Here is a 12297-nt window from a genome sequence, read left to right as displayed (position 1 = left end):
CAGACACAGCCAGATGTGTGGGAGTGCACAATACAAACAAAAAGATCACATAGGACACACACACACACTTCCACCCCTACCCCCAATCTAAAGAAAAAATAAAAATAAAATAGTGATTAGCTATTTGGAAATTGTTAAATGGAAGTAAGATTAACTGTGCAATGAAGTTGTTGATTATTATAAAAACTGTGAATATGAAAAAGCAAATAATTGCTCAGAAAAGCTTGGACGGCTGCAATGTAATGTAGATACAAATCTGTAATACATGGGGTCACATGCACCTACAAAACATACACAATTTAAATCCCGAATCAGTGCATCACTGCAGCTGATTTATATTAATACACAATTCAGTTGTAGGTCTATAAATAACAAGCATCTCATTGTATGATTTCTCTGTTTCACCCACACTGCCACACCAGCAAGCACATACTCACACTCTCCACACTCTGGTGTAAAACTGACACAGCTATTAGCCAGGGGCAGGTTGGTGATGACTGTGGAGAGCTCGTGAAGGCTTTCTTTCCCCTCAGACTAGCATACCCCGTCCGCTTCCACTACCTCTACCATGTGAGACAGAGGCTTGTTTTTGGCACCAGGAAGCAGTGAGGGTAGTAGCGCGCTGAGAGCTGGATATCCCTCGGGTGCTAGTGGGGGTGCAGTGAAGAGCAATCTGTTGGGATCACAGCAAATTCTTTTGGCTTCAAGACTGTAACATCACACTTGCACATGCTTACTAAAACTGCCTTCAGTAGTTGCAGCGTTTGCATAGCAAGGCAAGCAGTGTGATGCAGACAGGCAGGCACACAGCCCCTCCCCTGACTGGCAAGTGAACACATTCACAGTAGCACAACTATGGAATTATATTTGTGTCAGAGGTGGCACGTGAGATAAAACACAATCAAACACAAGCAAATAATTTCATTTCACAGGTGCAGGTATTGATTACCACATGTTTAAATTCAACCCACACGTGTACAGTTCAGCAGGCAAGGGGACAAAGATGCCATCATGCACACGAGTTTACCGCGTTAAACCGAGTTACCCTGTTGCAGCAGTGCAAGTGCTGTTTTATACTGTATTTGTTTACAATTTGTAAAATCAAGTATGCCAAATTAACAATCAGTTATTTTTTGCTGTGTAGCAGTGGAAATATTGAAAACTATTTCTGGATTGCTTTAATGCTGAAAAAAAAATGTTAAAAACTGGAGGATTCGAAAACAAGTTTTGAAGTCTCTAAGCATCAAACATGATCAGTCCTGCTCATCTGCAACGTTATTACACAGTGTTAATTTAACAGGATAACACAGTCATTTGTGTCTAAAAAGTGTTTCTCTTAAAGTCCCAGACTGAAGCTGAGAAAGATCTACTAGTATCAAGACAGAAACCGTGGCAGCCTACGGTACTAACTCTATTTGATCAGCAAAAAACTATGGTGGCAAGTCACCAAAAGCATAGAAAATAAACACTGCTATAGATAATCTTATTAAGAAATCTCATTATCTTCTCTCATTAATACCCCAACATACAACCACCAACCCACCCACCCGGTATCAAAATGGTTTTGAGTTTGTTTTTTGTTTTTTAGGATGAGATTGTGATTTGAGGTAAAATAAGCTTGTTTGTATATTTGTTATGATCACCTTTATTCTTCACCTCAGTCTGAACTCTCTTCGGCAGTTTTCCTGTAATTTTTTTGTGTAGTCTTCAGGAATAGTTATCCAGGCTTCTTGAAGGACATTCAAATCTCTTCTTTGGATGTTGGCTGCCTTTTGTTCTCTTCTGTCAAGATGATCCCACACAGCTTCAATAATGTTGAGGTCTGGGCTCTGTGGGGGCCGGTCCATAACTGATAGTGTTTTATTGTGTGTTGCTCTATCCAGGCAGTCTTTCACTGCATTGGCAGTGTGTTTGGAATCACTGTCATATTGAAAAATAATGCTATTGCCAATCAGACACTTTCCAGATGGTATTTTATGGTGGATCAAAATCTGATGGTACTTTTCAGAGTTCATAATTCCAATTTTGACAAGATCCCCAACACTACTGGCTGAAATGTAGCCCCAATAACAAAAACACCAGTGAGTTTTACACATGGCTGTAGATACTCAGTTGCACCTCTCTCATGACCACCTCTGTAAATACGACTTGAATTAAAACTTCACATTTGGATTCATCACTCCACAAGACCTGTTTCCACTGATTTTCAGTCCACTTCTTTTGTAACAAGGCATACCTCAGCCTTTTCTCCTTGTTTCCCTTCCTTAAGAATGGCTTCTTGACAGCCACCCTTTCACTGAGACCATTTTTGATGAGGCTTCAGTGAACAGTAGATGAATCAACTGATGGTCCAGATGCATCTCATGTCCTGTGTCAGGTCTTTGCTGTTTTTTCTTTTTTTCCAATATCTTAAGGACAGGACATCCACTGTTCATCTACAGTGGATATCCAGTTGTCCAGTCTCCTCAATTTTTTGAGGACACGCTGCACACCATGCCAAGTTTTCAGCCAGCAAATCTTTGGGAATCACTTTGTTGGTTCAAAAATACTATTTTAGTCCTGTCAAACTGTGTTATCTTTGGCATTTTTCATATATTTAACTAAATAAATGGGAGTAAATCTGTTTTAGTGACAGGCTGCTAGCAACAAAGTCCCTAAAGATACAATTTAAAATTGGTTCTTTCTTAAGTTGTCTGCTGTGTAGACATAGCACTGGTTCATCCCTTGATTGGTTAGATACAAGGACTAGACTGAAAAACGGGTGGAAAAAGCAGCCAGTGTTCAAAGAAGAAACTTTGAAAGACCTTCAGAAAGCCTGGAGAACTATTGCTCAAGCAACTGAGCAAACCTAGAAGAAAGTCTGGCTCCTTGGAAGAAAAGTATAAGGAAATAAGGGGTGGTCCAAGACAGTACTGTATGTCCTTTTAAACTGCTTACAAAAGCAGCTAGATGTTATGTTATACACACTACATCTGCTCAATGCCTCATCTGTGGAGTCCCTGTTAAAGTCAGTAATTAATAGCTACTATATACAGGTGCTGGTCATAAAATTAGAATATCATGAAAAAGTTTATTTCAAAAAGAATTATTTCAGTAATTCCATTCAAAAAGTGAAACTTGCATATTATATTCATTCATTACACAAGAACTGATGTATTTCAAATGTTTGTTTCTTTAATTTTGATGATTATAACTGACAACTAATGAAACCCCAAATTCGCTATCTCAGAAAATTAGAATATTACGTAAGACCAATACAAAAAAAGGATTTTTAGAAATGTTGGCCAAGTGAAAAGTAGGAACATGAAAAGTATGAGCATGTACAGCACTCAATACTTAGTTGGGGCTCCTTTGCCTGGATTACTGCAGCAATGCGGCGTGGCATGGAGTCGATCAGTCTGCAGCACTGCTCAGGTGTTATGGGAGCCCAGGTCGCTCTGATAGTGGCCTTCAGCTCTTCTGAATTGTTGGGTCTGGTGTATCGCATCTTCCTCTTCACAATAGCCCATAGATTTTCTATGGGGTTAAGGTCAGGCGAGTTTTCTGGTTAATTAAGAAAATGAAATGTGCATCTCCACAGATCTGGCCAGCAGCAGGAAGCATGAAGTGCTCTAAAACTTCCTGATAGATGGCTGCGTTGACCTTGGACCTCAGAAAACACAGTGGACCAACAGCAGCAGATGACATGGCACCCCAAACCATCACTGACTGTGGAAACTTTACACTGGACCTCAAGCAACGTGGATTCTGTGCCTCTCTTCTCTTCCTCCAGACTCTGGGACCTTGATTTCCAAAGGAAATGCAAAATTTACTTTGATCAGAGAACATAACTTTGGAGCACTCAGCAGCAGTCCAGTCCTTTTTGTCTTTAGCCCAGGCGAGATGCTTCTGATGCTGTCTCTTGTTCAAGAGTGGCTTGACACAAGGACTGTGACAGCTGAAACCCACGTCTGCATATGTCTGTGCGTGGTGGTTCCTGAAGCACTGACTCCAGCAGCAGTCCACTCTTTGTGAATCTCCCCCACATTTTTGAATGGGTTTGTTTCAAAATCCTCTCCAGGGTGTGGTTATCCCTGTTGCTTGTACACATTTTTCTACCACATCTTTTCCTTCCCTTCGCCTCTCTATTATTGTGCTTTACACAGAACTCTGTGAACAGCCAGCCTCCTTAGCAATGACCTTTTGTGTCTTGCCCTCCTTGTGCAAGGTGTCAAAGGTCATCTTTTGGACAACTGTCAAGTCAGCAGTCTTCCCCATGATTGTGTAGCCTACAGAACTAGACTAACATAATCTGAAGACACCTAGTCACCAGGAACATCCCTGTGTAAAATACTAACATATGCAGGAGGACGATACTAAAAACTTGCATACAGTACATATAGGTAAAATACAGTACTGACCAAAAACTGTTACTTTTCATACTCCAGCAGTAACAACTTGCCTATCCAGACTTATAGTCTTTCTGGAGTAGAATCATTAGCATATATAGGCTGAATATTTAGGAAGCTACAAGACACAGAAACAGCCTCAAGACAGAACTGAAGCTGCTGGAAAAAACGTGTCCTACTTTCTTCAAAGAACAATTGCCCGTTTCTTCTACAGTGCTCAACTCTGGGAGAAATGAGAAGTGGGGGACAGATTTGATAACAGCTCCCAATTACCATCAATAAAAAGAAACTGTGTTTCTTTGAGTGAAGAAATTCTCCCTCTCTCTTCCCATGGTGGTTTTGGACTGTGTTAGGCTGACGGTAATGGGGGCCAGGCTTATTTCACTAATGATTTAACCATGCTTTTGTCTGTTTCTCTGCCTGCTAACTGTGTCCTCAGGAGAATGGCTACGTTAATCCAAAAATCTGGCTTTGCTTTGGTTTGGAAAGCATTCACAGCTGTCTTCCTGTGTTATGTGAAATCAGGGAGTTTATTCCAAAAGGTGACAGACCCTGGTGCAAATATAAAAAAAATAAAAATGGTAAAGGTAAAAGTTAAAACAGGAAAAGAGGGGGAAAAAAATCTGACACTCCATCATTTTCAACATTTCCTAGTTTTAGAGACAGGGACCTTAGTTTTAGCAATGTGAGCAATAATCTCTTTCTGTAGTTTGAGGATGGTGATAAGGAGTGGGCTAAGAAATGATGCTGGCATCAAGAGCTTGGAAGAAAATACTACATCATCCAATTAAACTGAACACAACACCATCCCTGCTCTTAACTGCCAAGTGCAAAACAAACTAACAGCAGCAGAAACTAATGGATGCTCGAGACCGCAGAGGCATCGAGAGAGGGCTAATGTTGTTCTGCGGCACTACCCTTCCAGGTAAAATGCACATGGGACAAAGGCAAGAAGATCCCTATGAGTTAAAAGCTTTGAAAGAGAGCCCATGTTCACTTTATGCAGCCCCTTTGCCTTTGCCTGAACAAGAATTTCATCTCCTTTGCTTCCTCCAACCAGCCACTAACAGTTTGAGTTGGTGCACTGTGTGAAATTAAGCCTGACGGGTCTCATTAAAAAAAGCAAGTCAGTATTTTTTTCCATTGGCATAGTTGAGATTTGAAAATAAGTGTCATTTCAGCATTAATATTGGAATTTCTCCATGTGCCACATGCATCACTTTTCTAAGCAGATTTAGGAATTACGGTCAACTGCAGAAAATGTTTTCCCCTGCAAAAACATGGGGTGAGAGCATTGTTGTAATTGGCTTCCCTCTAGCCCTGTACAGTAACTTATAGCCTCAAAGTCTCAGCACAAAGCACCAAATAAAAGCAAGTGTTGCAGAGAAGATAAGGGTAGCCTTTCTCTGTGAAAGGTCAAGTACAGCACATGAAGTATCTATTGTTATTATGCACACAAACAGTAAGAGCTGTGGCGACGGAGGCACGTGCAAACAGAGCAGGACCTAAACCTGCTGAGACACAGCAGCACAGATGGCTGCTTTTTACCCAGCTGGCACTGAGACATATTGAAACAGAGATCATTAGTGAGGTAATAAGTGCATGACAATGTTAGCAAAGGTAGGTTAGTCATCAACAAAATACTTAGAAGTAGACAAAAGTCTTAAACTCGCAACAAAGCAGTGAGACTGCCAACCATATATATATATATATCTATATATATATATATATATATATATAGATATATGAGATATTTTTTTCTTTCACTGGAAACATTGGAAACAAGCAACTGTTAGGAAAATCTGTTATGTGCAGTCATTTATGAAATCTTACTAAGATGATATGACAGTGGAGTTTTAAAAAAATTATCTTGTCTCGTTGTCACGAGTCATCGCTTACTCGGTTACGCTCTGCCCGACTGCTCGGATCAGCTGGTTGTCGTATCTGTGGCGTTCCAAACGTGCTGCCGATGAGGAAGTTGCAGAGTTCTCTCTCATGGATAAATTATGGAATATCAAGACTCATAACATGGCTGAAGGGTTTGTTACCCTTCTCTTCTTTTTAAGTTTTCACCTATCAGCTGTTACACATGCCGATACATCAGTTTAATAACTAAGAAAGCGCCAAGTATAAGAAATACATATCAATAAGCTGGCAAACATACTTAAAGCTAATTCTGTCAAAAAATACATTGAGCTCAAAGAAAAACCAAAGGGGGGGGTTCAGATGGTGTGAACCACAAGCATTGTTGTTTTTGAAAACATATGCACAACATATATCTGAAATCACTATGAAATTTAACATTTAGAAATATTACATTTATTAAGTATCCAACTCTTCCAAAAGAATAGACACATTAAATACAACAAGTTTTCTCTCAAGTCAATCTGAAGCTATCAAAGCCTCCCTCCTTTTAACAGGTAATCTAATGTGCGTTTGCAGTTTGAAAGTAGGACAAGTGTGTTTTATTTTTTCTTCTCTTTTTTTTGGCACTGAAAGCAGAAAGTAAGCTCATCTGCCATCACAGCATGTTTGAAAGTAAATCCTGGTCCAACAGCAAACTGACTCAAAAAGGTCTTTCACTGATGTGGGAAACATCGTGTGTCTATTATGGGTCTATCAGAACATAAGAAATACTGCCACAGTCATGGATGCTGAATAAGTATAGACAAAGGAGGTGAAGGCTACATTTTAAGAACTTGTCACTAGGCAGGGGAGGGGGGTGATAAGTGGAGTATTTGCATCTTTGACCATGCCCAGAGGGGATCTATATGCCTTCAATTCACTCCCATACACAATACTAATAACCTAATATTCCACTGCATGCATTAGGTGCAGCAGATCTCCTCTGCTACTTCAGTTATTCAGGTCATTATGCACAAAGCCATATGGATAGAGCATTCTTATAAGTAAACTGCAACGCTTGGAGCTGTAGCAAATCACAACCCGTAAGTCATCAAGTTGTGAACACTGGCTTCATGTACACAGTTTTTGCTTTGAAGAAAGACAGTACTTCAGTACAAAAGCAGCACAGAGAACAGAAATAGCAAAATAATGAAAGAAAGAAAAAAAATAAGAGACTAATCACAGCAAGACTTGGGTCCATGGGGAGAAACCAGACTCCTTTGCCATCGACTTTAAGAAGTGACAAAACAGTACCACAAATAAAACGTTGGAGAGGCAGACACAGACAGAGGCTTTGATGAGTTAAAGTATATATTCTGTATGGGCTCACCTAACAACCAAGAAAAGTGCACGAGAAAAACGCAGACAGACAAACAGACCAAAGACACGCAGACAAACCAGAAGTAAACTCACAGTGCAATGAATCAAGCAGCAGCACTGCCGGCCATGGAGTCCCAGTTGGTGAAGCAGAGAGCAGCTACTGCTGGAACCTGCAGATGACAGAGAAACAGAAGGCAGAGAAAGACAAAATAAACAAAATGCATGACAGTGTGAGAAAGGGAATAAAGAGGGAGGGCGACGAGAAGGGAAACAAAGTCAAACAAAGAAGGGGAGAGAGCATTTTGTTATTTTGCCTAAAGCAGATCTCTGAACACTGTAGCTCATTTTCAGAGCAAGTCATTGTTCTGGCACAGTGTTACAGAGCAGATATCAGATTTACTGGTACACTTGATCACCCAGGCAAAGTCATCCAAAAGCCATAGACAACCATTTATTAAACAAATGAAGACAACTTGATGATAACTCATTTGAGTTTCAACAAGCCCAGAGGGCTTCTTCTTAGCATCAATCTATATTTTTATCCAACAGTAAGAGAAAGACTTTTTAATTAATGTTTTTGGTATACAAAAACAAAATAACATGCTCTGGGCATTAAATGAAGATACATGCACTTGACTTCATAAGCAGTTAAACATGCACGTACAAGTTCATCAAAATATTGAAACTGCATAATCACTTTTTTCCCCCGTTTTCATAACATATTCCAGTTTACAATAAAGCTGTTATATACTGATGGAGTTTAGCTCGTTCATACTTTTCCCCGTCTCCACGCACCTTGAATCCAAAGTGATCAGTTCATTTGTAAATTCTATCCCCATTTTTACTGATTTACTCAAGATGTTCTATTGGGCACAATATATGTGGCTCTATTATTGTTGCTATGCGACAAAGGAAGGTTTAAGAAAATAATGCAAAGCCATCCTCCCATATTAAGAATTCAATCACTATAAACCACTCCGCAGCAATGCATCTGAGGACAATGTGTCTCTTTAGGGGGATAAAAATAACAGCAGTCATCTCCGGGGCCTTGGTTTTTATTTTTTCCCCATTTATTCACTTTAGAATGGAAAAATAAATATCTGTCAAAATGAGAAGATGGAGAAAATATCCTCAGAAGTTAGGTTGTGAACAGACTGCTGTCATAAATAAGCAAATATGAATAAATGTAGTTTGGTATCAGAAGTGTACCTTTGTGCCAGCTGCCTCCGAGTTCACGCTAGTTTGGACTGGGATGTTTTAACAGATTTCCCAGCACCAAAACTTCAGAAATCTCAGAATTTCTGCTATGATGAGGCCCCGCACAGCAAAAGGCACGGGCAAACTTTGGTACACTCAAACTGTTGCATAGGTCTGGGAGCTGAAATGTGGTTCACATTTTTCTACCCATTACCAGAGTTGGGATGCCACATTAAATAATCCAGCACACTAATTTCTAGTGTTTTTAAAAACAAAGTCTGGGTCACACTGGTCAAATTCCATGCTTGTTTACTACTTTTGTGGTCTTTTGCTCCCTTGTGTGGCTGTGTCTCCAGTAATGACTGCATTACTGGAGATAAACCAGATCACTGCAATTAGTCTGGTAAGTAAAATAACCAAAAACAAAAACCCAAAACAGATGGAATTTGAGGGGATTCAACTTTCAGTCAATCCCTTGCATTTTCTCAGCTACTAGCAAATCAGTTATGTCATGTCTGGATGTAAAATAGCTGAAGAGAATCAAGAAGAAAGAAAGTTCAGTAAGAGCATTTCTAAAGCTGAAGTCTGAGCTGAGGTATACACCTTAAGCTCCTTTAGTTTGTATTTTTATTTAAACAGAGTAGAAAGACACTTGTTCTTATCTACCACTGAGCTCCTGCACACACTGTCAAAGCTACATATCTGGGATCTGCCCTACAGACACAAACTCGCCAACAGTTGACTTAAGAAATATGTATAACATAAGTGCCATTACTAAAGAACTTCTGTTTCTATTCATATTTTCTGTTCTTTCCTTGCCCTGACTGTTCTAAGCAGGATTAAAAACAAGGAAGCTGTTGACCTACAGCGCTCCACTCTCAAATGTTTTACTTGCACAAAGTTTCAGAGGGACTGGCCAACAAAATGAGGGAGGGTTAGCGATTGAAGTTACACATTAATCTACAGTATTTCTTAAAAATCATCTGCAGCATTTTTTATAGATTTGCCCAAAGGGTAGCAAGTTTCAAAAAATTCAGCCAATAAATAATGTGTTGTCATTGTTAAACATGAATGGGCTGTTTATCTTCAGATTTTCAAAATATTTGTAAAAATTAAAACAAATTCAAAAGAAAAAATCTGCCTCAAGCATTTTCTGAAGTTTTGTACATTGAATACTCATCCCAGATTTCAAAAGACTCAGCCTAAGAATAAGGGAAGAGTACAGATTAAAGGTAAACATCGATGTACAGTATTTCTGAAAAACTTCAAAAAATAAATCTAAAAAGTCAAAGATCTGTCTCCCCTATTTTTTTAGAGCCTTACCCAAAAAGTGTATGTGCCAATTTTAAATATAAACGACAGAAGTAGTGAATTCAGCAAAAAGCTGACAGTCAGCTTAGTATAAGCTTAAAGCAACAACAATTAAAAAAAAAACCCAAATAACAACAAAACAACCCTTTTACAACCATACTCAGTTGTCAGTGTACCACTATTTTGCACAATTCAATCAATCTGTGGTGTTTGCAGGTGCCATTGAACCTGCACCTGCCTCTGTGAACTCAGTTGACCAAAATCCCTCCCTCATAGACAACATCTGGTCCCAGTAGTCCACCTGTTACCTGTAAATTCCCTTACACAGGACTTGCAGCTCTAGCATGCTATTGGTTTGTCTCCTCTGAGGGTTACACGTACGGGGACAACACGACCATGTGTCAGTGCTTTTACACTATAAAAAATTTATTTTTGGCTGTAAAAACTTAGTTTAACTGACTGAGTAACCCTTTTCCCGACAAAACTGAGGCAAAGTTAGCAAACCTTTTAGGTAGATTGTTTTTATGACATGGTAATCACTGAAACAAGTTCATCTAGAGTCAAAATAACTGCCCAAATGAGTGCCTGGATGTGCTTAAAGATGGCTGCAGAATGGTGAGGCTTGCTGTGAGAAAGACTTTGGCTGGAAGCTAATGTACTGATTATTGCTTTGGCAGGTACAGTACTGTGCAGAAATCTTGAGACACCCCTCATTTCTTTATAATTTTTCTATGAAAATGGGAAATGGATGCAGTGATTTATAGAAATGTGCAAACATGCATGGAAATATAGTATATACAGCTAAAACAGAGTTTGTGGCATGCTAACGAGCTTGGAAATCAGTATTCGGTATGACCACCTATGTTCTTAAGCACAACCTGAAGAATAAAAGTTTTTACACCAAATACTGAAAAAATTACAAGCTTCTTGTAATTTCTCTAAGTAGTCTTCAGGATGGACATTTCAAAGCTCTTCTTTGGATACTGGCTGCCTTTGGGTCCATTCTCTGCCAAGATGATGTTGAGGTCCAGCCTCTGGGGACACCAATCCATGACTGACGGTGTTTTGTTGTGTGTTTTTCTTTCAAGTTTGGGATCATTGTCATGCTGAAAAATTAAGTTGTTGCTAATCAGATGCTTTCCAGACGGTACTGCATGATGGATCAAAATCTGACGATAACACCACTTGCTGAAATGCAGCCTTAAACTACGACCAAGCCTCCACCGTGTTTGTCAGATGGCTGTAGACAGACAATTTGAACCAAAAATTTCAAATTTGGATTCATTGCTTCACTACTTCATTACTCTAAGACCTGTTGCCACTGATTTTCAGTACGTCTTGTGTAATTTGGCATACCTCAGCTTTTTTCCCCATTTCCCTTCTTTAAGGATGACTTCCTGACAGCCACCCTTCCAGTGAAACCATTTCTGATGAGGCTTCGGCAAACAGTAGAACTGCTGTAGGCAGAATTTGGACTCATCACAGAACATAACATTCCTCTACATCAGAGGTCACTAACAGATGGTCCACGGTCCGGATCCAGACCCAGAAGCTGTCCCATAAAGACCCGGACCTATAGCCAAAACAGAAGGTTATGATTTAAAACCTGATGGGGAGCTTCTATTTTAATCAGCACAGCTTTTGTAGTCTTTATGGCAGCGGTTTAGCGGCTGAGGAACTGCACAGACCAATGGCATGTGAGTTAAGTCACCCCATGTGATACCACTCAGCCAATTAATTCTGTACATTCCAGGTGTGAAACTCTGCAACTTTACAGTGCAGACAGATGACAGTTAGAGGCAAGTTACACATTAAAAAAAATGGTACAAAGAAAAAGAAAGCTAGCGATACATGTATAGAAAACAAAGGGAGAAATACAAACGGGTGAGCTGGAGAAAGTTGACAATCAGGCCCCTGATTGTCAGTACCTGTGGCACCAGAAGCTCAAAAAAGAGTCAACAGCAGAATAAGCTGTTTGGCATTGGCAGAGAAGATTTGGCAAATTTCTCATGGGTGCAACCCACATACTCAACTCTGCTTCTCAACGAACAAAAGCATTTTCCTTACAAATGTGGCACCATTTATGGGGAAATAAATAGGCTTTCCAACAGTATAAGACTTATTGCCATGAAGCTTTTTTTACAATAAATAAAAAAGTTGACCAAACACAAATTTC

At 39.6% G+C, this 12297-nt stretch overlaps 1 protein-coding gene across 2 annotated transcripts in view; it reads right to left on the bottom strand.

Annotated features, from left to right (window-relative positions):
• peak1 (pseudopodium-enriched atypical kinase 1) overlaps positions 1 to 12297 on the bottom strand; it is a 117351-nt gene that overhangs the window by 49676 nt on the left and 55378 nt on the right. For both annotated transcript variants that reach the window (XM_030731711.1, XM_030731712.1), the window contains one exon: positions 7707 to 7783. The gene's annotated coding sequence lies outside the window, so the exon portion shown is untranslated. The remainder of the gene's footprint in view (positions 1 to 7706; positions 7784 to 12297) is intronic.

Source organism: Archocentrus centrarchus, chromosome 6 (genome assembly GCF_007364275.1).
Source record: "Archocentrus centrarchus isolate MPI-CPG fArcCen1 chromosome 6, fArcCen1, whole genome shotgun sequence".
In the NCBI taxonomy this organism is placed as follows: Eukaryota; Metazoa; Chordata; class Actinopteri; order Cichliformes; family Cichlidae; genus Archocentrus; species Archocentrus centrarchus.
Note: the sequence above shows the minus strand (reverse complement) of the source record. Positions and strands in the feature narration are given on the sequence as shown.